General features: G+C 40.9%; 1 pseudogene; it reads right to left on the reverse strand.

Annotated features, from left to right (window-relative positions):
* Positions 1-15702: 15702 nt before the first annotated feature.
* LOC126428411 (5S ribosomal RNA) lies at positions 15703-15820 on the reverse strand (annotated as a pseudogene).
* Between the last annotated feature and the right edge of the window lie 10737 nt (positions 15821-26557).

Here is a 26557-nt window from a genome sequence, read left to right on the forward strand (position 1 = left end):
ACGGTCTCGTCTTGATAGTGAATAGCTTTTCAGTCCGAATATCGTAATGATGAAGTAAAGATGTTACGCACGCACGCCCCAAAAATGATGGAATTTTCCATGCGGCGGTAAAATTCAAATACACGTATTTGTTTCGGACACCGAGGACAAACTGCGGGAATTTATCCCTCAAAGAGTAAGGAAGAAACAAGGTCAAATTGGTCGTCGTGCGCCGGCCGCGGTGGTCTAGCGGTTCTAGGCGCGCAGTCCGGAACCGCGCGACTGCTACGGTCGCAGGTTCGAATCCTGCCTCGGGCATGGATGTGTGTGATGTCCTTAGGTTACTTAGGTTTAAGTAGTTCTAAGTTCTAGGGGACTGATGACCACAGTAGTTAAGTCCCATAGTGCTCAGAACCATTTGAAGATGCGATTTTTCAAGGGGCTTATCGCGGATTCTACTGATCACACATATAAGAGGTCAAGTGTTTGGATAGGCCTTAGCCTAAGACCACTTCGACACCTGTCGGAAGAATGGGCATACTGTAGCTATCCTAAAGCACAGGGTCAAAACTGAAACATTACATACTTTCTCCAGCTCAGGTGAATTTCCATTAGGTGTGGTCTAGGGAGTACCACAGGTGATTTATAAAAGGACAATTTGTTAACTGGGATACTTCAGGAAACCCCGAAAAACCACAATTTTTGGGTACGAAAAATATCAACTGTCGGGATGGCCACATCTATAATTTCTATTGATGGTAGATTGTCAAAATTTCTACCATATGTTCCTAAGATGAAGTTCCTGGGGGAACTTGAAACTTTATTCCACATCTTATCCGTTATGTAGATCCAGCGGTTCAAAGTTACCATAGTGATTCACGTAAAATACCAACGTAGTACTCAGTCTGAGGCGTAACTGTAGTTTTAACTGACGTAGTAAACATGTGACCAGAGTTCTAGGGTCATTGCAAGAGTTCTGAGGGTTCCAGACTATGTTTTTCGTCAGCAATTTTTCACCAACGAAACTTTATGGCGCACTTTCGCTGCATAATGGGCACTTCACGTCTATAGTAATAAACCCAAAGTGGTACTGCAGAGACAAATTTAGACTAAAAAGTGCCTAAGAAGAACTTAAAATTATTATAAAAAATTATGTACAACTGGAAAGACAGCAAATTCAGTAAAATATTTCTAATAACATATTTACTCTTTTACGATACAAATCATAAGCCGTGAGTTTTCGATAAACTGCGATCGATGAGCAAAGTTCCCAGAAAAATGTAAAGCAAACCATTTTCTGTTAACCTTATAATATGGCTACTTCTTTGTTGCTTATATGTGTCAAAGTATTTAAATGTATCGAAGTATATAAATAAACTGTAAAAACTTTAATGGCCTACAGTGTTCGTTTCACATAAGCAGCACACCCGCTGTAGCAGGGAAAAGAAGGGAACCACACGAAAAATGCACCTGTCGGAGCAAAAAAAAGGCGTTACGTCCCTCTTTAAAAGACTGATGGAAAATTGGGGAATCTGCTGCCTCAGTCCACATTCCACCTCATTCACCAAAAGTTTTGGCATGGGAACATATTCGCTCTTTTTGTGCACAAAGACAGTGGCAGAGAAACAGTGACGGTGGAATACAGAGGAGAAAGTGCCAGTAAGAGAGAAAGAGAGAGGTGACAGTGATGGTGGAAGAAAGCAAGTGGCAGTGAAAGGGAAAGAGAGACGCATTAACACAATAGCAGTGCGAACCAAAGAGAGAGGAGACATTGATGGTCAGTGACAGACTGGCAGTAAAAGAGAAAGAGACACGAGTGGAAATAGAAACAATGGGACCAAAAAAGGAGACAGTGGAAACGAAAAAATAGATGAGTGGGGACCATGCAGAGGCTTAAGGCTTTCGGACCTTTCCAGAACGGCAAACTTTAACTCGTAGATGCAGCAAATGGCGCATTTTCGACCGAAATTTTAAACAAGTTTGTACGGGAGAAAACGTAAGTTGGACTCCCCCCCCCCAGAAATTTTGAGCTGCCGAGGTATCGTGGAGACGGTGGCAGTGGGAAAGGTAGACAAAAGGAGACAGCGTCAGTGAAAGAGGAGATAATGGTAGCGGGATATATTGTAAATCAGTGGGAGAAAAAGGAGAGTGTGAAGAGGGGCAGTTCGACAGTGGCAGTGAGAGGAATGTGAAGACTTAACTACAAAGAGGAACTCGGTAAAAGGATTTGAAATGTTCTGTGTTAAAAGAGCTCATATAATTGCATGCCAAAAGTTTTGGTGAGGAATTCTGAATGAGGACTGGGGCAGCTTGCTCCCCTCCCCTCCCCCCTGGCAATTTTGTGTACCGACAGGAGCATTTTTCCGCTGGTGAACGCAAGTCCGATTTGCGTGTATTCATGACTTTCGCTAACCAGTGTAAAAATCACCGTGGGGCGATGGTAACGAACTATCAGTGCCTATCCAGCGTCATTGTATTGGATGGAATTATTCGCAACGGCTTCGTGTGTCCGATCGCCTTTCCATCTCACAGGTATCTCTAATCTCACTTTCTGTGAGATGTACAGGGACGTGAAAAAAGTATTCTGTATGTTGGCAGGTGTAATATGGATCAAAACAAGAAAAATATCCAGTAAACATGGACTCACAGTACTGACGTTGTGGGGCGGTACTTCGCACCGCATACGTACTGCTCTTATTATCAATTGGCAACATACATAAATGAGTATGTTATGAGCTCCCAATAAACCAGCTATACTAAGGGCGGGGTTGGTGGTGGTCGGACCCCAAGTACTGATCGTTAAGTCGGCACCATATGGAACATTTATTGTTGATTGTGCTCCGTTTCAGAGTTCTGTCAACCCCAGCGATCTAACAGTTGTGACACTAAAGTAGCGTGGTAAAGTGTTGTTGGTTTTACTTGGAGCGTGAATGACTCTGATTAATAATAATATTTGCATTTTAAATGCACTATTGAATGTGAGACACCATAGCAAAAGTTTCTCAAATACTTAAATACCAGTTTTCCTCCACTCCCTGCGTGGTTTTACAACGTAATTATTGTACCTTGATAGATTTAAGTACCGCATTTGAATAATAAATGAAAAGTACCAGTTTGCTTTTGTTCTACAATATTACTTTTATTGTTACCGGTTTTCGGCTTACAAGGCCATCTTCAGACATTTACTGAGTCTGAAGATGGCCTTGTAAGCCGAAAACCGCTTAACAATAAAAATAATATTGTAGAACAAAAGCAAACTGGTGCTTTTCATTTATTATAATTATTATAATGTTGTTCTACCAAGAACCGACGGAAGATTCTGTTAACCGCATTTGAAGATGACCGTCTTTGTAAGGCGCACTCACGGATCCACGTTACTGCTGTGTCAAAATTTATATCGTAGCATTTTATTGGTACTAATCGCGCCCGTGCCCGAGTTGTCAGTACTGGAATACAAACAGTGAAACATTCCCCCTCTCACATCCTCTAACCCTACAGTGGCCGCGCCATTTACCCCTTGTCTCTGAGGTAAGCGGCCAACCGCTTAGCGCGCGGCCAAATTCAACAACGTCGATTACAATTTAACATCTCAAAATATTACTGTCTCTCTAATTATTTTTGTTTGTTACTGATGAGGAAAACAACACTCTTAAGAATCTCTTAACGTTAGTTGATATCTCTGGATTTGATTTTTAGTCGCTAGATGCATATCGTTATAAAATAGGCTGATAACCGCTGGCCGCACGAATGCTTGATTCGGGCCACAAGTGGTGATCGGAATGTAGTTTGACGACCACTGGCCTACAGTAAACAAATTAGGACACATTTATCTGTTATTGACCATGGAAACAACATGTAGCGAACATCCTGTAGTGTTGTTGCCGTAAATCGTATTCTCAGTTCTGGTAAGTGCAGCATGTACACTAGTCCTAATGGAACCTGTTTGTCTTGGAGCTAGGGAGCCAGAGTCTGCTAGGCGCTGAAAAGACGTTTGAATATATGTGTAGATGGTACTGAGCGTTACAGATATTTTACAACATACGGGACAGGGGCTCGACGTTTGCTTCCATTTGCCCAAACGTCACTAAAAATCATGGCTACTATTTCCCGAGTAGAATAATGGATTTCCTTTATACTTGTAGGCTCAAAGATAAAACTACAATGTAAAAGTATTTTGCAAACTTATCAAATCACAAACTGGTTCCATTAGAACTAATTTATGTGCTGCATTATTCAAAACGGAGAATAGGGTTTACAGAAACAACACATGTTTATTGCATGTTGTATCCCTGGACAATAGCAGTGGAATGTGTTCTCATTTGTTTACGGCGTTCTGTAGGTCGTTAGTAGTGGCAAGAAGCTTGCAGCAGAAGATACATTTTAGAGTCCATGTTTATTTGTTTAGTTACATACTATCAACTCTCAAAAAAGGGAATGCGTTTTTTTTTTAACCTTGTATATCGTCTCCCTAGCTGTGAGAAGAAGCTTCTGCAGTGCAGACTCTTCCGTGAGTGCAATATGATGGAATCCCAGTGGATTTTCTTGTAACGATGCGGAGGCAACTGCACAACGCTTTCTCCCGTCGATGGATCGGACGAGGCGCTCTCGTAGCATAGACCCCTGATCGCCAGACCCGGACCCTAAGGACGTTTACTATGGGGAAGACGGTTGTAAATGTCGGGGATAGGGTCCGCATACAACGTACACAGCGTGCTCCCTGGAGCGCCTTTCGGATGCGGGCTGTTGCATATGAAAAAGTTTAGCGCCCCATTTCGTTGCGTTGATGTAGATACCACTTCGCACACCATGTTTAAGCACCAAGGCAGTGTCTCGTCTTCCGAAATGAAATATACAGGATGCTCCATCGTATGAATTATACAGGATGCTCCATGGTACGAATGAAATGATTTCTACCTGCTTGAAAATTTTGCCTTTGCGTATATGTGTTTGTTAGACATTTATACCTGATCTTTGCACGCATCATCTCTCTGAATTCGTCCCTAAAATTCAAAATCGACAGGTATAAATACGGAAATTACTGTTCACACATCAGAGACATCACGAAGGACGCACAAAATGGTTCAAATGACTCTGAGCACTCTGGGACTTAACATCTGAGGTCATCAGTCCCCTAGACTTAGAACTTCTTAAACCTAACTAATCTAAGGGCAGCACATACGTCCATTCCCGAGGCAGGATTCTAACCTGCGACCGTAGAAGCAGCGCGGTTCCGGACTAAAGCGCCTAGAACCGCTCGGCCACAACGCTCGGCTAAGGACGCACAACCCTGTGATCTGCGCACACCTGGCAAATGCAAATAGGTATTCTGTTTGCAAGTTAACCAATATTCTGGAAAATGTAGTAGAAGTAAAGTGAAGAGTACGTGTTGTGTGTAATTTATATATTGGTAAACAGATGTATTGCAAATGAAAAAACAGGAGCTTCCAAAATCCACTTTGCTCCTATTCTGTGCGGTTAAGAAGAGGGAAAAAACGGTTCATCCTATCAGATATCTAGTGTTACTGGTGTATGTTAGGGTAACTTCAACAACAAAACGGACTTAACAATAATTGCTCATTAAAGGAACTGATTTCAAACAAATACAGAGCAGGCCAGGCGACGCTATTTTGTTTGCTATTTCATATGAATTTGAAATACAATGCCTCCCAATAGAGAGCCAACTAAAATTGAGCTCTGGTTCACTTGAAACCTAAACTAGAATGTTGTGTGCAGGTTTCATATGTAGCTATAACCAGACACTGGATCGTCTTTAAATTTGTCTGATCGTACGGCTACTTAAAGTACATGGCAACGAAATTTTCGTCTATTTTTGCTCTCGTCTCCAATAACCATTAGGACCATGTGTCTCGACCTCGACTAAACAAGGAACACGATCCTCCTCCGATAATTATTGAAACACCTACGCCAACTTAAAAAGAAAATTACTCCGTCTGATAACAGATTAACTGATGCGGAATACGCATATCGCCAAACGGCAGTACAATAGTACTGGAAGAACAGCGGAAACCTCATTCGCGCCGCCCGCAACCTGGCCGAATCAGGGCCATCGATCCGAACCCTTATTTACGTCACAGTTCTTCCACGCCACGAAAAGAACACGTTGCACGTTCCGCTTGTATACTGGCTCGTTAATAAAGGAGCATCTGCAGTAACTGTCTTATGTTGTCCTACAACCTGATCAAAGAGCTTTGAGTGCCCAGCTTCGACCGCTACGGTCGCAGGTTAGAATCCTGCCTCGGGCATGGATGTGTGTGATGTCCTTAGGTTAGTTAGGTTTAAGTAGTTCTACGTTCTAGGGGGCTGATGACCTCAGAAGTTAAGTCCCATAGTGTTCAGAGCTATTTGAACCATTTTTGCCCAGCTTCCTTAAACATTTGTCATTTATGAAGATCTTGCCTCCTTACGAGTATTGTGTGTGTGTGTGTGCGTGTGTGTGTGTGTGTGTGTGTGTGTGTGTGTGTGTCCATTACACTTGTACGGTAATCCATTTAATACTGTCTCACCACAGGTACACTAAGATATTTGAAGTCTAGCGCTGTCTATCTAATTTACATGGAGACTATCAAGTTATTTATCTACACGCCAATTCAACATTTGCCTTGGTTATATGAACAGAAGATCAAATACCAACTAAATATTCGTTGGCATGTTCGGTTGTTGTTTTCTCCACGTGATGGGTTTGAGAGATAAGAATTAGCGAGATGGGGCAGTGATCAAGGCTCATTCTGAATTAGCGGTGCTCAGTTCCGCGCCTATCATCCAGATTTAGGTTTTAATCAATAGAGTAAGAAGAGCGGCTCATGATTCCAATGAAGGCGACACCGCCGTCTAACGGCATCTCCGATGGAACTTCAAATCCTACAGTTCCTTCCATCCTTGCTTCTTCTTCACGAGGTATAGAACAAGTAGTACTAAATAGACGTGACAGTTAACAGAATCAATATTCACTATGTGCGACAGGGTCGACTGATAGATGATACTGTTTTATTAAAATAATAATAATAGCATTGTCAGATGTTTATAGGCCATAAGCTACCTTATCAGTTTTGAGTCTCAGTACTCTTCTAGGTACGCGTCGCACATAAACGCTGCGCATCCATTTGTTACTAAATTAGATACACATAATTAGTAGCGTGTAGCACTCCACTTCACCTTGATGACAGTGGCGTCACATCATGAAGTCAAAAATATAGATCCATGAACCCTCGATCGCCGTCCATAACTCACTGGAAACTGGATGGAAATGGGCCTAAGGCACGTACATCTCACTAAAAGTCGTCCCTGACTTACAATATCGTCAGGTGACTCGCGCGAAGTACAAGCAGCAGCTTGTCTGGAGTGTTTCTCAGTGTGGAAGTGACAAACGGCTGCAGAGTCTTCTTTGATAGTACACCAGCCTGTGTCGCGCTATAGGTGAACAAGCGGAAGCACTTTATCGGACAATAAGTTCCTCTTATGTTCGCTGGTGAGAGATGAGGCAAGGTCTATCAAAGCTATGTAAGCGTCCACCATACGTGAATACCTCCACGACCTGCGTAAACAGTGCCCTGCTGGTAAACGTGATACATTGGCTCTTGTGACCTTCTACGTACTCTGTCGGCGAATACTAACGTGTATTGCCACTCATCGATTCAGACGACTTGTTTCTGTGCTTCTAACAGCCAATGACGAAGTTTCTTTGCTTAAGAATCTCTCTGTTGCGTGTAGTGAGAGGGGTCTTGGCTTGCGTGTCCCAAGTGATGAGGCAGCTGTGGATGGTAGGGCTGCACATCGGTTGTTATTGTCCAGCGGTGCATTAGCGATTGATTTGCTGCGCTGTAGTTCCTAGATTAGCTGTCAGAACCCGCGACAGTATAAAGTGGTCTCTATCGTCAAGATGTTCTTACCGGTGGAAGCTGACTGTGATAGTGGAAGTTTTCCTCTAATACATATAGACACATAGATAGCCCACTGTCCCAAGCGTCGGGCATTCAAGGTACCGACGTTACCAAATGCACTGATGCCGCACGCCCTGCGCAGCCTGCGCTCTATTAATGATCATTACAAGGTATGATGACATTCCAGTCACGTGACAATTTAGCAACTCCGTTCGTCATAGGCACAGGAGCATACTCTCTGCAACACGGCACTTACCTCACATTCTGCATGATAGTCTTTATTCGCTGCAGAGGATTTACTGTGTTAAATTTCCAAACATTGTACTTTCATGCCTCCGCAATTCTGTCTTGTGTTTTTATACATACACATGATAAATACAGTAATGGCATACTGAAAAATTCACACCGAAACTCGAGGCGCGTACCATACCCACAACCTATTGCCTACGATGGCCACAACGTTACATCGACACCTTGGAAGCCAGTTTCCACGCCTTTAGTACACAGGTGAAGCGTAAAGCTGAACTGTACAGTAGAACAGAGATTCGAAGTGGAACTAATAATAAAACGATTTACATAAGAAAAATTCCTAGCATATTTAGGATAGCCTCAGTGTCGAAAACCATGCATACGTACACAATTTCAGTGCTGTGGAGCTACTAATATCAGAGCACCGGAAAAATATTAATGAAATATTTTAAAAATCAGCAACTCATGATCCCATCACAACTAGTAAATTTTTGGGAAAGAAAGGCCATGTCTATTTAAACTTACATAACTTACCAGCAACCATTCAACATATTATAAATTACAGTGTGTTCCACAATTATGACGTCCATTTTCGTAATTTGTAATATCTGTAAACTATATGCGTAATATCTCTGCACTTGTTTGATCTTAGCTCTTTGGCTGTAACTTCTGTTTTCGAATGTAAACACGGTGAGTGTTGTGAGTGCATGTGCTTCTGAAGTTACTGACAAAATAAAGTGCCACTACTTCTTCAAAGAAATAATATGGGAGCAATAATAATTAGCGTCGTGACTAATTAGCTTCGTGACTAATATACAGTTAACCCCTAAAAAACGGAATGTTTTTGTAAAAAATGTTGATAAATGTACATAATGTGAAAACGATATGAATACATCAGCTATATGTAAGTACCAATTTATTTTAGACCACATATCGCTTAGCCATTTCCAAATGTTTCATTCGCGCTTATTTAGTCGTCACCACATTACCTGCTTTTGAATTAAACTGCGATCTCCACCGCTGAGAATGGAAACATGTTCATGAATCTGAACCATCTTAAGAAAAAAACTGCACTATTTGAAACAGAGCCAGTGTTGCACACAACATCCTTTACTACCAAGTAAGTGTCATCAGCAAACAGAAATATTTTAGAACTACCCGTAATAATGGAGGGCATATCATTTGTATAAATAAGGAACAGGAGTGGCCCCAACACTGATCCCTGGGGCACCTTACATTTGACCGTACTCCACTCAGACCCCACATCACAGCCATTCTCAACACTGTGAATAATGACCTTTTGCTGCGTATGTGCAAGTCGATTCTATGCTATCAGCGCAGTAAGACTGATCGAAGTGGAGGCGTGACAGAACGGAAAAAAGGAGTGAACGTGTTTAGACGTATCCATGACTACATAACAAATGAAATTTCCTGATTTGTTCATTTATAAATTCGGATGGTTCAACGTGTCTATAAGGAGTGGTCCACTAATCCCAAGAATGTAACATGGAGTAAGAACATTGGCCGCTTTACAAAAAGGGAGAAAGGGATAATGTAGACAATTTTAGACCTATTTCTATACCATCAGTGTTGCTAAAGTTATTGAAAAGGCTGTGTATGTAAGGATAATTGATCATTTTACATCACACAATTTGCTGTCAAATGTACAGTTCGGCTATATTCTCTTTTTCCCTGTGAGGTACTGGATGGATTAAACAAAAGGTTTCGAACGCTAGGCATATTTTTTTGATTTAACTAAGGCGTTTGATTGTGTTGATCGCAATATGTTGCTCCAGAAGTTGGACCATGACGGAATTCGGGGAGTATCTCACAATCGGTTCACCTCTTACTTTCACAACAGGCAGCAAAAGGTCATTATTCACAGTGTTTGCTGATGACACTTACTTGGTAGTAAAGGATGTTGTGTGCAACACAGTGTTGAGAGTCTAAGTGGAGTACAGTCAAATGTGAGGTGTCCCAGGGATCAGTGCTGGGGCCACTCCTGTTCCTTATTTATACAAATGATATGCCCTCCAGTATTACGGGCAGTTCTAAAATATTTCTGTTTGCTGATGACACTTGCTTGGTAGTAAAGGAAGTTGTGTGCAACACTGGCTCTGTTTCAAATAGTGCAGTTCATGACATAAGTTCATGGCTTGTAGAAAACAAACTAACGCTAAAACATAGTGAGACACAGTTTTTACGGCTTCTACAACACAATTCAACAAAACCCGACATTTTAATTTCACAGAATGGGCATATGATTAGTGAAACTGAACAGTACAACTTTCTAGGTGTTCAGATAGATAGTAAACTGTCGTGGAAAGCCCACGTTCCCGATCTTGTTCAAAGACTTAATGCTGCAATTTTCACTATTCGAACGGCATCTGAAGTAAGTTATCGTTCGACACGAAAATTAGTCTACTCTGCTTATTTTCATTCGCTTATGTCGTATGGTGGAATATTTTGAGGTAACTCTTCCCATTCTAAAAGGATATTTTTGGCTCAAAAACAGGCAGTTAAGGCAATAAGTGATGTAAATTCGCGAACCACTTGTCGACCCCTGCTTACGAGTCTCGGTACTTTGACATTGGCCTCTCAATATATATATACTGTCTACTGTCGTTTCATGTTAACAATATCAGCTTATTCCCAAGAATTAGCAGCATTCTCTCAATTAATACCCGGCAAAAATCCAATCTGCATTTGGATCGCACTTCCTTCACTCTTGAGCGGAAAGGTGTCCAGTATACTACTGCATCCATTTTCAATATGCTATCACAAGCATTCAAAAATCTTAGCAGTAATCCGCGCTCTTTCAAATCGAAACTAAAGAGTTTCCTGATAGGTCAATCCTTCTGTTGAGGAATTCCTTGAAAAATTAGGCCGAGTCTTATGTTATATTGTTGATTATGTTTACTTAAATTTACAACTTGACTTTTTTTGAGTTCATAAACATTTTATTTTATCTGATATTTACCGACACGTTCCATGACCTTGGAGATTTGCTCCTCAATTTTCAATTTGGTCCTACGGAACTATACGTGTAAACAAATAAACATTAATCGACAGAGATTGGAGACTAGTGTCACGCCTTGTCAATGAGTATTAGCTCCAAACAGAACAGGAATTGCTGCTGTCAATGAACGTAGGTCCATCTCAATAAGTTTCCGACCAGACATTGCGAAGGGAACTGCGTGCAGTGGACATTTTGGAGCCTGGTACTGCATAGCAGCAAATGAAGCTGCACATCTTGAATGGGTAAAACAAAGACTAAGACTGGAATGTTGCTTACTGAAGACGTGCACTGTGGTCGCATGAGTCGCGATTTTAGTTCTTTTCAAATAATGCAAAGTGCCGAGGCAAGAGGTGACCCAATAAGGCGTATAACCCATGGTGTATAATGGCACTTTTATAATTGTAGCCATGTAAAGGTCCCCACTGGGAAATTTTCAGCTATTTTTGAAAAACTTGCGATTCCTTGCTGTGCTACCTGTCAGACAGAGGAAAGCAAATTATTGTTGGTGGGGATTTGAATGCAGATTTTCTGCAAGAGTCCGATAGAAGGCTTGACCTTGAAGTATTACTTGATTCTTTCAATTTGACGTCAGTTATTGATTTTCCTACTCAGGTGGTACAATAAAGCAGCACACTGATAGATAATGCTTTTATAGACCAAGATAAATTTCATCAAATTAAATCTTTTCCTGTTAGGAATGGTCTATCTGATTATGACGCACAGCTAGTTACAGTATATGACATAGCTCCGTACAGTAATGCAAAACAGTCCTCCAAAATAGTGCGTTCAGGTAACGATTTAACAACTGCAAATTTTAGGGTTAGCTTGCAACAGTTAGCCTGGGATGAACTGTACAGGGAACCAGATGCTAATTTAAAATTTAACCTAGTTCATGATACCTTTGTGAGTATATTTGGAAACAGTTCCCTAAGAAAACAGTGAAATGTAGTTTTAGGAAAACATCGAAAATAAAAATATGAAAGGGGAAATGTTTCTTATAGCTAGTAGGAACAGTGAAACATTGTACAAACTACTGCACTGTATTCAGCAAAGTTATTAAAAAGTCCAGAAGCATGTGCATTATGTCTGAGATTAGCACATCTGATAATAAAATTAAAACAATTTGGAATATTATGAAAAGGGAAAAAGGGCAACCGAGAGCACAGGAAGACTGTATTTCTATCAGACACAATAAAAAGTTTGTTAACAAGAAGTCAGAAGTAGAAAACATTTTTAATAATAATTTTTTAAATGTTGTGGAGAAAATAGGTTCCAGCTATTCATCAGAAAATGCAAGGCAGTATATGGAAGAGGCAATACCTACACAATTTGATAAAATTGAAATTCAACCCACTTCTCCTACAGAAATTAGGAAAATAATAAATTCACTCTACAGTAAAAGCTCACATGGAACTGATGGCATTTCCAGCAGAATACTAAAAGGTTGTTCCCAACAGATAAGTAGATTCTCAGCCACATATATAGTAGCTCACTGAAACAAGGCATTTTTCCAGATAGACTGAAATACGCTACTGTTAAAACATTGCATAAAATGCTAACAACTACCCAAATCTCACTCCTGACAGCTTTGTCCAAAATTCTTGAAAAAGTAATGTATTCAAGAGTAGCATCATATATTTGTAAAAAAGAAGTATGTACTAAAAAAATGTCAATTTTGTTTTCGAAAAGGCTTTTCAACAGAAAATGCTGTATATGCTTACACTGATGAAATATTAAATGCATTAATAAGCTAACATCACCCATTGAGATATTTTGTGATCTCTTAAAGGCTTTTGATTGTGTGAATCATGAAATTCTTCTAGGTAAGGTTACGTATTGTGGTATGAGTGTCATATTTAACTGGAAAAATGTGAAAGGTTGAAATTAACAGTACAGGTGGTCTGCAAAAATCAGCAGTCCTTTAACTGGGTAGGTATCAAGAATGGTGTCCCAAAGGGTTCAGTCTTGGGTCCCTCACTGTTCTTAATATATATAAATGACTTGCCACGTAATATTCATGGAGATGAAAACCTAGTTCTTTTTCATGCTGATGCAAGTATGGTAATTACACTCAAAAAGAAGAATCACCAGAGGAAATTGTAAATAATATATTTCACAAAATTATTAAGTGGTTTTCTGCAAATTGCCTCTCAGTAAATTTTGAAAAAACACAGTATATACAATTCTGTACAGTAAATAGCATAAGCCGGCCGGTGTGACCGAGCGGTTCTAGGCGCTTCAGTTTGGAACCGCGCGACCGCAACGTCGCAGGTTCGAATCCTGCCTCGGGCATGGATGTGTGTGATGTCCTTAGGTTAGTTAGGTTTAAATAGTTCTAAGTTCTAGGGGACTGATGACCTCAGATGTTAAGTCCCATTGTGCTCAGAGCCATTTGAACCAAATGGCATAACACCATTGGTCAATATAGACTATGAACAGAAGTCTGTTGCTAAGACAGAATATTCAAAATTTCTGGGTGTGTGCACTGATGACGAATTGGAAGAAACACATTGATGATCTGCTGAAACTGCTAGGTTCAGCTACTTAATCTATTAAGGTTATTGCAAATTTTGGTGATAAACGTATCAGTAAATTAGCCTACAATGGCTATTTTCATTCACTGCTTTCATGTGGCATCATATTTTGGGGTAATTCGTCATTAAAAGAAAAAGTATTCATTGCACAAAGGCTTGTAATCAGAATAACGGCTGGAGCCCACCCAATATCACCTTGCAGACATTTATTTAAGGAATTCAGGGTATTCACATTACCTTCACAATACATAAATTCACTTATGGAATTTGTAATTAATACCCCATCCCAATTCTAAAATAACATCGTAGTGCTTAGCTACAACACTAGAAGGAAGGATGATCTTCACTATTCTGGGTTAAATCTGACTTTGACACAGAAAGGGATGAATTACGATGTCACAAAAATAATTGGTCTTTTGCCAAATAACTTTAAAAGTCTGACAGGTAGCCAACCAACATTTAAAAACAAATTAAAAGAATTTCTGAAAGATAACTACTACTACACAATAGACGAATTTTTAGATATGAAGTAGTATCAGTTTAAAGAAATATTTTTTTGGGTAAAGAAAACTTATGTTGAAGTGCCACATTCCACATCTTTACTAAATGTCGTATTCATGATCTGTGAAACAAGTATTAATGTATGTATATGTTTGTACAGTGTAGTTCAGGGCAGAGATGATACTGAGATGTTCTAGAAGCATTTTCCGTATTATGACTTGGCCCAATTCATTCTGGTTACCGTGAACATCAACTAAGGTGCTCATTTCACCTTTCTCGGTGACCAAGCGTTGCCTTTCTTCTACACCCTTATAATGAGTATCAACATGTCTTCTAAAACAACAGGCATATTCACAGAGCTATTCGCCTTTTTTCTGATTCGAAACCCACTCTAGCACCCTGTATCATCTCGACAAGCCCCTCAAATCACAAGATCTTAATCCCACGCTAAATGTCTGGAAATTATGGAACAGTGGATGAAACTGGGCAAACAACGTCCGCGCAAACTGGTAGCACGGGACCTAATCATCAATGAGTGGTTTCGGGAGACTGTCTTCCTCATCTATTTAAGGTCATTATCAAGGTCGGAGTCGGTGCTACACGGAATTAGCGTGGTGTCTCCTGTCAGCCCCTCCCCCTTAAGCTGAGGCCGGTGCGGTGTTGAAGCAGCGTGACCCTGCAGGCTGCGAGCTGGCGGACCGCGGCACGCGATGCCACGCCACGCCACACCGCGTCGCTCCCATCGATCGGTCCGGGCTGTGCCGGCCGACCTGCCCCAGCCTACACGCCTACCAGCGCCGAACTCTTGACTCCTCCCAAATCTTGAGTCTCACCTTGGTTGTAGCGCTAGCGCTCAGTTTCACCTCCCATCGCTAAACCTGCCGGTGCTGACGCCGCACTGATTTCTTTCACAAATAACAGCAGTTGTAAGCTCAAGTGTAACCTAAGAAACCCTTAATGTTCGATCGGTTATTGTGCATAAAACTGCCTGCTAGAATGGAAAATGGCATCGATAACGATATGGATAAAAAAACTACTCTGATTCGGAAAGTGCGAAACAAAATTAGCAAATTTAAATCAGCTACTGAAATTACACCTGTACTATGACAGAAAGCGATGTTTTGGAAATTGAATACCGACACAAAATTAACGCTGTATGCACTATCGCCAGTCCATATACTGACAAAGTAATCAACATGTGAGCAACTCGGAGGATATCATCGAGCGACTGAATAATGGTCCCGATACCGTCCACTAAATGGTTAAATTTAGTCTGAAACAGTTCAGCAAAGCAGCACAAATAAAAAACTAAACTCCTCCTCCCGAACAGGCCATGAAGGCCCAAAGGTGCCGACCGGCCGCTGTCATCCTCAGACCACAGGCGTCACTGGATGCGGATATGGAGGGGCATGTGGTCAGCATACTGCTCTCCCGGCCGTATGTCAATTTCCGAGACCGGAATCGCTACTTCTCAATCAAATAGCTCCTCAGTTTTCCTCACAAGGGCTGAGTGCATCCCGCTTGCCAACTGCGCTCGGCAGACCGGATGGTCACCCATCCAAGTGCTAGCCCAGCCCGACAGAGCTTAACTTCGGTGATCTGACGGGAACCGGTGTTACCACTGCGGCGAGGCCGTTGGCAAAGCAGCACAAATACTAAGTAGTAAATAAGTACCAAATCCTGACGACCTCATGTCTGTGTAAGTAACCCTTACTTCAATCAGATGTTACATATTCCGCTGCCGATAATGGTGACACCGCTTTCTGTAAACAATGTACACAAACAGAGGAATTCTGGTAAGACACTGGAACACGACGATCGCGGAAAATAAAAACATACATATGAATAAATAAATACGTATAGAGTACGAGGAACGCGAACTTGACCAGGTGTTGTCAACTGCTGGTGCCGTCTGAATTCCAATTTTTCTTCATGTTAATTTGAAATTCGGTGCATAAGAATAACGCACAGACAAAAGAAAGAACAAAAATTACAGTTACCTGACCCCGTTATTTTCTTTACAACACTGCCTTCCATTATATGGAAACAAAATAAAAGTGTATTGACACCGTATTTTCTTAAAAAATAAAGGGATATTATGGTTTACACATGCCTACTGATTACACTCATTGCAAAATCTGCATTGTTAATATGTTATGCCTAGTGAAAATTTGTATCAGCCCAGGACTCCATCCCACAATTCTTTGTTTTTTTAGACCTATCGCCTTAACCATTAGGTTATCTGAACAGGCTTCCAGTCATGATTCAAACTTTCATTGTCACTCCTCCTTCCACCATTCAGAATTCTCTTCCTGTTCAAGAATAAGTCGTCTTTTTCACAAGGGCACTTACGTATAACACATCAAAGAATCTCAAACAGAACATTCTGCTTAGACGTAGCGTTCCATAGAGGATGCACCATTTCCCCCCATGGCAATGGTAGCAGGAACCGCTTGACCTGGCTGTCGTAAAAGGTGGGCGCCTTACAATACACAGGGGTCAGCCAGACTCCAGATCATAGATAAAGTCTTTTTCCGGAAAGCAACACAGACGCTCTTTCAGACTACTGCGAATCCTCTCAAAGACTCTTAAGTGCTTTCATGAAATAATTCCAACGGGAAGTGTCCTTAGGAGTATTGTAGTTTAAGTTGGCGTTTTCAGGTAAATGAATAAATTCTGAAACAAGTGACCGAAATGGTGCTGTAAGTCTAAGCCGAATTACAGTTTCTTATAAAAAAAATACTAACGGCATCCGAAGAACGGAACACACTACAGAAGAATTTATTTCAGAATCAAATACAAGACATAAGTAGTAGCGCAATGGGGGTGCGGCGCTATTTTATTAGTGCACGTTGCCTACACCAGGGGCAAGCATACATTCTGGCGCAAACCTATTTTTCTGCTCCATGTCACCCTTAACCTATTGTTCTCTTTTGATTGACTGGTCCTATTGTTCTACCCCACTTATGATTTCAAATTAATTAAATTGTGACAGCTGATTGATTTATGACCCACTCCCTTTCACCCATTCTTCTGCTAGGCGGTTTGTGACCCTCTGGTGACAATCCATCCTTCCAAGGAACCCTCCCCTCCTGCTCCCCCGCCAATACAAGTACACTTTCAGGCCTCAGTGACTCGAATGGCCCCATTCCACTCTATCAATTTGATCGATTAATTAATTGAATCGAAAAGTTAATTAACCCCTACCTATCTCGGAAACCCCCAGCTGATACCCTACCCTCCCCAACCTGGAAATTGGCGGGAAAAAGACTCAACTGAATGGCTCTTTGGTGGGGGAGTCGATTTAAGTGTGTGGAATATTTGTAAATAATTTCTAGTAGACAAGGCAATGTGTGGAATATTGTTTGTTAAACACTTTATGGGATACAAGGCAATGTTTGGAATATAGTGTTTTTTTTTTTAAAGAATTTGTCAGGATATTGGTTGCAGTGTATGGAATACTGTTTATTTAAACATTTTGGGAATGACAAGGCAGCATGGAATATTTAAACAGTTGCAGCGCTTTTTTATTCCGAATGTGCAAGGGATTTATCGACATAACTGACTGCATACAATTACACTGTTAAAAATCATTCACACCGACTGCAGGTAACTGGGCTCCCACACCCTGACTGCTCTGCCGATCCACCACTTTGCATATTCCCACACTTGCAGGCTGCACTATGCCTGCTCGGACCCCATGATTGCTGTCATGTTGGCTGCTGCAATGCCAAACACCTTGTACAACATGCATGCTGGAAGTCACGCTAATCACTGAACAAAGTGTCAGGTTGCGGGAACACTTTGATATTTGATACCTGACAAGTTCCCGTCAATCTCTCTCTCTCTCTCTCTCTCTCTCTCTCTCTCTCAAGTGGCCACATCATGTCGCATGCCACTGCCGGATCTGCTTGCACCATAAGTTGCGGTCAGATAAAACCGCAAACAAAGCAGTGCTTTCCTGGTAAACTGCCAGCTGTGGATGTCTTGGAAATATTCCTTCACTCTCTATCAGACTGATTGACTAATTAAATCGACACCCCCTGTGTGTAACAGTTTTTCCTTGCTTCCTATTGGTGGACACTAGGACTGAAATATTGGCAGGATTCGATCCTGCAACTACTCAGTTTAAAAACCCTACTGGACTCTTTTCTTTCTGTTGCCTCTTATCAGTGGATACTGATACAGTTAGGTCATTTGGTAGGGAATCAGTTACGTTGAGGTAATTGAAAATTTCAAATTTCAGCTCAGTTGCATGCTATGTCCTAAAACATTCTGCAGGAGGGCTGGACTGGTGTGTGTGTGCTGAGAATACCATTATTTGAAGCAATAAGTTGATCAATTGGAAATTTGATGTTGTGATTGGGTTTTTAAAGCACTATAAGCTGGTTATCTTAGCTACACCAGGATGGAGAATGATGGCGATGGTGATGGTGGTGGTGATGATGATGATGATGATGATGAGGAGGAGGAGGAGGAGGAGGAGGAGGAGGCAGAGGAAGGTCTACCACGTGATGGGAAAGTAACAACAAGTACCACTGCAAGACAGAATCCACTGTGATGTATTGAGAAGGAGTAAACAGAACAATCCATAGTAGTAGTTGTGATGGTTAGATGTTGGAGGTCGCACATCTCGCATGCTCATGTCTTGATGTCCGCGTGCAGTGCCCCAGGCCAGAGAGTCACACAGTGCTAGTTGCCGTAGTGTACACAAACCTCGGTCTCGACCCACCAGAGAGGACCACCTGTGCGTGGAGGGCGTGTGGGGATGACTGGAGTGGCAGGAACTCAGGCATTGTCAATATGTCCAGTGCCAGCACTTACCAGTAATAAGAGACTGAATCTTCTGAAATTTCCACATAAAAATCGGAGAATAGTCGCAACACACGTGATCACGACAGTTGCTCAACAAAACACATACTGAGTATTAGTTCGCTACTCACCCAACCAGAGGGCGACAAAGTTATACCCCACCTTAATGGTTCAGGAGACTCAGCAACGGCTCGTGCTTTAAGACGGAAATGTACATTTGTTCCGAGCACTGGATATCATCATCACCCACCCGCTTGCCACGCAGAATCCTACGAAACTAGCCAGATATTTATCACTGTAATTATAATTAAATATTATAATGTAGCACCAATCTGGTGGGATTCGACAATGACGAAGGATCAGAAATACCACCTACTGATGACTGTGGCTCTGGAAATATCAGCATCTATATCCTTCTTGGGAGTGGATATAATTTTCCCTGTAAAATCTTTCGTCCCCCTTATAGCTATTGAAGTGTTGAAATTGCAGTTTTCCAAGTCAAATCCATACTCGCCTTATGACCAGACATAATCATTTTCTTTGCACATGCTGGAACAATGACTGCAGTAAGTTTTCACCCAAACATAACTTTATGATCCTGCCGATCACAGGGAATCTATCGCACATCCCCTATTACGAGGGTTGGAACTTTAATAGTGGCAACTATTTATTTACACCTTGTACAAAATAGATACGTGCTTCAAAGTTTTACTTAGCTTCAAAGTAGTCACCAGCATTGTGTATAACCCGTTGCCAGCGATGTGGAAGTCGTAGGATACTCTTAGCAGTGCCAGTTGTGTTGACAGTTCGAGCGGCGCGGTCTATTGCCTGATGAATTTGTAGCAGTTCTGAAGCGAATGCCGTGAAGTGTTTCCTTCAGTTAAGAAATCGAGCTGAACTTACGAGGGCTTAAATCAGGGGAGTGCAGTATTTGGTATAGCACTTAGCAGCCCCAGCAGCCCCATCAGTCAAACAAATCAGTAACAGCTTGCACTGTACATGCTTCAGCATTGTCCTGCAAAATGATGGTCAGGTCTTGCAGAAAGTGTCATCACTTTTGTCTCTAAGCTGGTCGCAGGTTGTGTTCCAAAAATGAACAGCATAGAAACAGAAGTGATGACACTTTCTGCTGGACCTGGCCATCATTTTGCCGGACAATGCTCAAGCATGTACAATGCAATCTGTGACTGATTTGTTTGACTGATAGGGCTACTAAGTGCTATACCACCTACTGCACTCCCCTGACTTAAGCCCTCGTGAGTTCAACTCGATTTCTAAACTGAAGGAAACACTTCACGACATTCGCTTCAGAACTGCTACAAATTCATCAGGCAATAGATCGCGCCGCTCGAACTGTCAACACAACTGGCACTGCTAAGAGTATCCTACGACTTTCACATCGCTGGCAACGGGTTATACACGATGCTGGTGACTACTTTGTAGGTCGGTAAAACTTTGAAACACATATATATTTTGTATGAGCTGTAAATAAATAGTTGCTATTGTTAAAGTTCCAACCCTCCTATGTACAATACTTCACCAATAAAAGAATGCTGGTGGCACCAAACAACACTGAGCGAAAATCCGCGATGGATGTACATGGCTCATTTGTTTTTCTTGTGAGTGGTACCAGTGTGTCTTAGGAAGAGAGACGTAATCGTCTTGTAAGTGACGATATCGCAACGACCATGTTACTGCCACTCTGCATAAAAACCGGTCTTGATTTTATAGCCACATACAAGTATTGCTAACATATCCATGTTAAAAACTAGGCGTTATTTATAAATTAACGTATGGTATTGCTTCCAAATGAAGTGGTCTTCCAAATAAATACTGCTACACTGAATATAGACGGTGTTCGCAGGGTGTGTTTCAACAGACGAAAAGTATAGGTGCATGTCGCCAGTGGTATAAGCTCGTAATAAAATCATACTTACCACCGAATTTAGAAAGTGATTCAGCAGAGGAACATGGCATCAAGCTGATATTTGCAACTCCATGTTGTCGCCATTAGTCAATGTTAATAAATAATAATTGTAGCACATTCTATCTCAATACCATGTAGACAGTGTACCAGAGGTTCTGTGATATATCCACAGGGTTATATGTGAGGGAGGATGATTGTTGATTGAGAATGATCACATACAGTAGATGGTGTGCAATGTGAGGAATCACTTAAAAAATACAAAACTAGACTGAAGTCATGTGAAATGTATAAAATCCTATCATCAATACACTAGATTTTCAGATCTATAGCGTAACGCTTCCTGGTAGAAATGCTATCTGCAATTTGGAATCAAGTCTTCCCATTCAACCAAATGCTTGCGTTTGATCCTTTGGAGATGTATTTTAATGATTACAGTCACTGGTGAATCATACCTGTGGCACTCTCACATCTCGAAACGAGCCATTTTTTCGAACCTATCTGCTAAGGACCCCATACAGCAAAACTCCACAGTCTTTTTAGACAGCCCCTCTGCATCTTGTAACTGTTCCTTAATCTTTGTCCCACCCTCCCTGCAGCTTTGACCATGTGATCAGTCCAATTTAAGTCGTAACCGAGCAGAAGTGGGAGCACGCTGTAACTAAGACATTTTGCACGCCATGGAGAAACAGGGTGAGCTGAGTAAATGCGACAGGACTGTGTTTTGACCACTCACTGGAAATGAGAACATGTTGTCATAACTCTGCCAACCACGTACAATTTGTAAGGCGAGTGTCAAATGAAGCTTTCTACTGCAACAAGATGTAGCAGAAAGACAGTCCAGGCAATTACAGTGGTGTTTCTTACTGGGAAAACCAGGAACACTCCACGTCACATTGGAACTGGATGGAGGATGAAGATTTTGCTATTGCACTACGATGCGTTTCCAAACCAGATACAGGTACTGCAGTCCAAAGGAGATCTGCATCCCTCAGGGTGCATTCATATCTGTCACCCAAACACTTTCTCTAACCTCATTATTTTGTACCACCCAACAGAGAAAAGCTACAAATTATAAAACTCCTCTAACATCATCTGATAGAGAACTCGATGAGATATTACCACACTCTTCTCTCCTGATGTATCGAAAACAAATACCGTCTGTATGTTGACATCAATCATATGTGACAATCCTATTAAAAATACAGGTACACGTCCACTGGAGCAGGGGGCCAGTGATCGTATTAGCTTGCACAGACCTCTGTAAAGTTTCGTCTCCTGCACTGTAGGAGGACCATATCCCACAGACTATCAATCGCAAGAGAGGGCCCCTGTGTTGTTCTTTCATAGGCAGTTTGATATATTGTTTTTTTCTGCTGTAACACATCCAGGCAACAAATGACTACAGCTTTGTACACCGCCACACTTTTTTTTCACCACGACTTCGAGGTCTGTGTTAGGTGCTAAACTAACATTAACATGTTTTGATCAATTGGCTCTCACAGAAAGCTGGACATCACATGGTGTAAACTATGCTGCTCCCACAATATACAGGATGCTTTAAACACAAGACAGAGGCAGCATCTCTTATTGGCAAAAATGTGGAAGACGTCACAATGTATGGAAACTGAAAAAATTTGCAGCATTGTGGAGCATTTTCAAACAGCTGCCAGAAGATGATTACCTCTACATTTAATCTCATCTTTCATTGTGATGGGTACAAGATATCTAGGTGTTCCATCTCGAGGAGGCCAAGAGCACTGATCCCTTATACTACAGCCATAAACACGATCACTGTTTCAGTGCTGGCCATCCCTGGAAGATGTTGCTCCCACCAAGACTCTCTTGATCTCAAACATTTGGTGACACTCAATCGTTACGTGGTAATCAGCATCATACCAGTTGATGGATGGGATGGAAAGGACACGGTCGAGTGCTGTAGTAAGCACCACGGTTGACAGTGTGATCAATTTTAGCAATTTTACCAGTTTTTCCATAATTTCACTGCCAACCAATGACACAGCAGCATGCCTCCCAATTTCTGCATCATCGTTAAACCTCCCCTCCACTATTTTGCACGTACCATATACTAGATTCTGAAAGTAGATAGATGACTGTGCAGTACGTTCATTCATGGTTAATACCCCAAAATATACACCAAAATATACCAGACAGCATCCTACACTGATGCAGTTAGGTTACCTACATATTTCTAGCACTTCGATCATAGTGTGTAATTTATCATTATGATTGCACATCTCTCTCTATATGGATGGGAATCACAGAGAATTCTGCAGTCTCAGGGTCACTGATTTACTATGCAGCTGACCAGAAACAGGAGGGTGCTATACCTGCTACAAGCCACATCTCGTGAAGGAACAGAGTGAGCCGAGTTCATAATTATTGTTCATCAAAGATTGTTCCGCACCAGTCTTAACTCACAGCACCCATCCAAGCGCACAAGATCTCTACAGACGTACATATGTCAAGGATGTTAGCACACCTTATTGGTTTATAGCAGATTGAGAGTGTTGTGGTGATATAAGAGATAGTTAAGAAGAAACATGTGGTTTATGCATGATGGACCTTCAGATGGATGGAGTTTGATGCATTTTACAATACTTAACTGTGCTATTAATGCAAAATTATTGTTCTTAAGTCTGGGGTCAGTACCAAGAAGGTATTGGCAAGAGCAAAATGATCAAAGAACATAAACACATGCACTCCTAAGGCTGCACAGTTCTGCACTTAAACATGCTATAATGGTAAAGAAAGGTGGTTACCAAAATATTAGCAATACGGAGTGCAATGCTCTGAATACTCTAATGCAGGACATACATGTCCAACACCTGACATACTTCCACCCTGCAAGTTTTCTATCCCACTCACTACGCTGACAAACTTTAAGATGATAACACTACTTCCTCCTACACCAAAGAAAAACATAAGAGGCTTGCAGAAGGCTGTCATGACCCCGAATAGAGCCGAGCTAGTGCTCGATAATACGTCTGGAGTGGGATCTCAATGGCGGCATGTCGTTACTTCTCTGTATGAGATTCTTGTTTTCCTGCCGGGAAACTTATAATAGACTATCGAATTTTTAATTTTCAATTAATACACGCTGTTTTGTTATAGTAATTGATCTGTCAAGCAGGAACCGAGATAACCGCTATTTATCTCACTATTAATGTCTCTGACTCTTTTACAATGATTAAAATGTACATGAAGCATATGGACTTCAAGGAGTAACAAATTTATTAACTACTGAACAACAGTGAAACAGACCTCAGATTGTTTTTTACTCACGTTCCAAGAATGATGGAAAGACGTCTTGCCGCACGTACCTGAAATGAAAGTTTGTACTTAGTGCGACACATAGCACACAAATTGCCATGAACACACTTTAAAAATAGATCTGTATCTCAGTTCTGTGAGAATTTGCGAGAAATGAAGATAGTGGCAAAAAGAAGCAGCAACATACGTGTTGCTGCTGAAGGAATGAAGAGAAAAAGTGGTTTTTTCCTTGCCGAAGCAAAAATCCATAAATGGAGGAAAGAAATTCCGTCACTACGTTTACAAGTCAGATAATTCTAATAATGTCAATCGACAACAGAATTTACTTCAAGTACGAAACAAACATGTCAACAACAGAACAAAATTGGAACAGTGAATGGAATTCACACACTTAAAAGAAATACCTAATACTCTTACTTCTTACGAAACAAATTCGTGTCGATGAGAGACGCTTTTCACAAATATTATTATGCTATCTAATGGCAGGTTGACAGATACTGAAATAAATATCCAGCTGCCGCTAAACTAATTTGACATCATTCAAGTTTTAGAATCTCAAGGTAGTAGTTACCCACAGCTCAACTTGGTGGTCATTCTGAGTTACAAGTAACGATGATTTATCGTGTTACACTGTTTCAACGTCCATAGAAAGAATTTGTCTCCACTCAGTAGTTGAGACACAAACTACTTATTGAAGCAACACGACGAAAATGTTATTTTAACAGCTGTAACGCGATTGATAAAGTAAAATCTAAGTATCTATTACTATATCTCCAGACACTATTTAAAGACACCAATCGTGAATGATGATAATAGTTTACTTTTATACCAGAAGAGATTAATCGTTTTCTCCCATCGTCGAGAGAAAGAGCGACGTTTTCCAGATCCATTACAAAATGAATGTTTCATTTCACCTGGTGATAAGTGAGCATCATCTTCCAATGCACAATAATGAAGAGCCTTGGAAGAGGTATGCGGATTTCACGTTACTGCTTTAACTTGTAATTTATAATTGGGGACTAATGAACAGTTAGTTATTGGTATACCATCTTCTGGGACTGCTGAGCAAAATTTTGGTGTCATGGAATCTCCACTGACCGGCTCTTGTCCAATTCTAAATGTTCCATAATCAGGATTACGCCTATTGGAAGCTGTAGCACTGACGCATATCGCCAACATTATACTAACAAACACTGCCTTATTTTTCAGCGGTTCTTAGAACGAATGTTTTTGAAACTGATTCAAATCCTTTCTAGAACTCTAGGAGTCCCAGATAAAGTGGTAATTCCACTTCAATAATCCATTTTACACTTTAATGTAGTTCACGATTTGTAAATGGTTGAATGTACTCTAGCTACTTCTAAGCGTAGCTTTTCCTTTGCTTGGTAAAAATACAATTTTCCTTCTGTTTGGTTGGGAACGATTTTACTGAATATTTCGTATATTATGGAGAGGTGGCAAAAATATTTACAGATTTTTATGTTCTGTCGTCCTCCACTGTTATGAATCAGTCCAGTTTTGGGGAAGATTGCCTTTTGTATTATATCTGATACTGCAATCAATTTTATTGAAACAAGATCATCCCCTGGTGACTCCTTTCTTCGCACCACCAATGGCTTCAGACAGGTCATCTGGCATTATTATTAAATCAGGATATCATTATTGCCACTATTAAGCATTTGTTTTCTAAGCTAACTACACAAACAAATACGGAAAGCTTCGATTATCGTACAATTTCCAGTCGTCAACATCTGTTCCATCTGCTGTTTAAGGTGATGAAGTGTGATGTCCGCGTAGCTTTAATTCAGCAGCGCACTGCTTTAGTCCCTAGCTCTACTGGAGTTGGTGAGATCCATCTGCCTCCAACTTTTGACCTTGTAACGTAGCAAGTTATTACGAGATAACATTCGTTGCAGTAAGGCACGCAGCCTTATAGCAAGGTGGCTTCAAGATGGCTAAGTTTTTTCTTCGCTCTGACTCACGGCGCTGCTGACGCTACCGGCCGTGTGAACAGTCTCAAGTAACATTCAGTCGGTACCCAATTTCTTACCCCCTACGAATCTAAATAAATAATAGTAATTATCATCCGATTTTGTTCAAACTTGGTACGCAATCTTTTGTTATAAAAAAAGAGATCCTATCAAAATTTCAGATTTTTATCTACTATAGTTACAGAGATTAACAAAATTATTTAAATATCCTAAAGCCGACACTCATGTTTCAAAATTCAGTTAGGAACAATAACCAAACGTCTTTTACTATCATATGAAGTCATAAAAAACTCACAGTATATAAAATCACTTAATTGGAATTTTCTTTTCAAAACTTTAATTACTTTACATTATGT

The sequence above is a fragment of the Schistocerca serialis genome, chromosome 1, assembly GCF_023864345.2.
Source record: "Schistocerca serialis cubense isolate TAMUIC-IGC-003099 chromosome 1, iqSchSeri2.2, whole genome shotgun sequence".
Lineage (NCBI taxonomy): Eukaryota > Metazoa > Arthropoda > Insecta > Orthoptera > Acrididae > Schistocerca > Schistocerca serialis.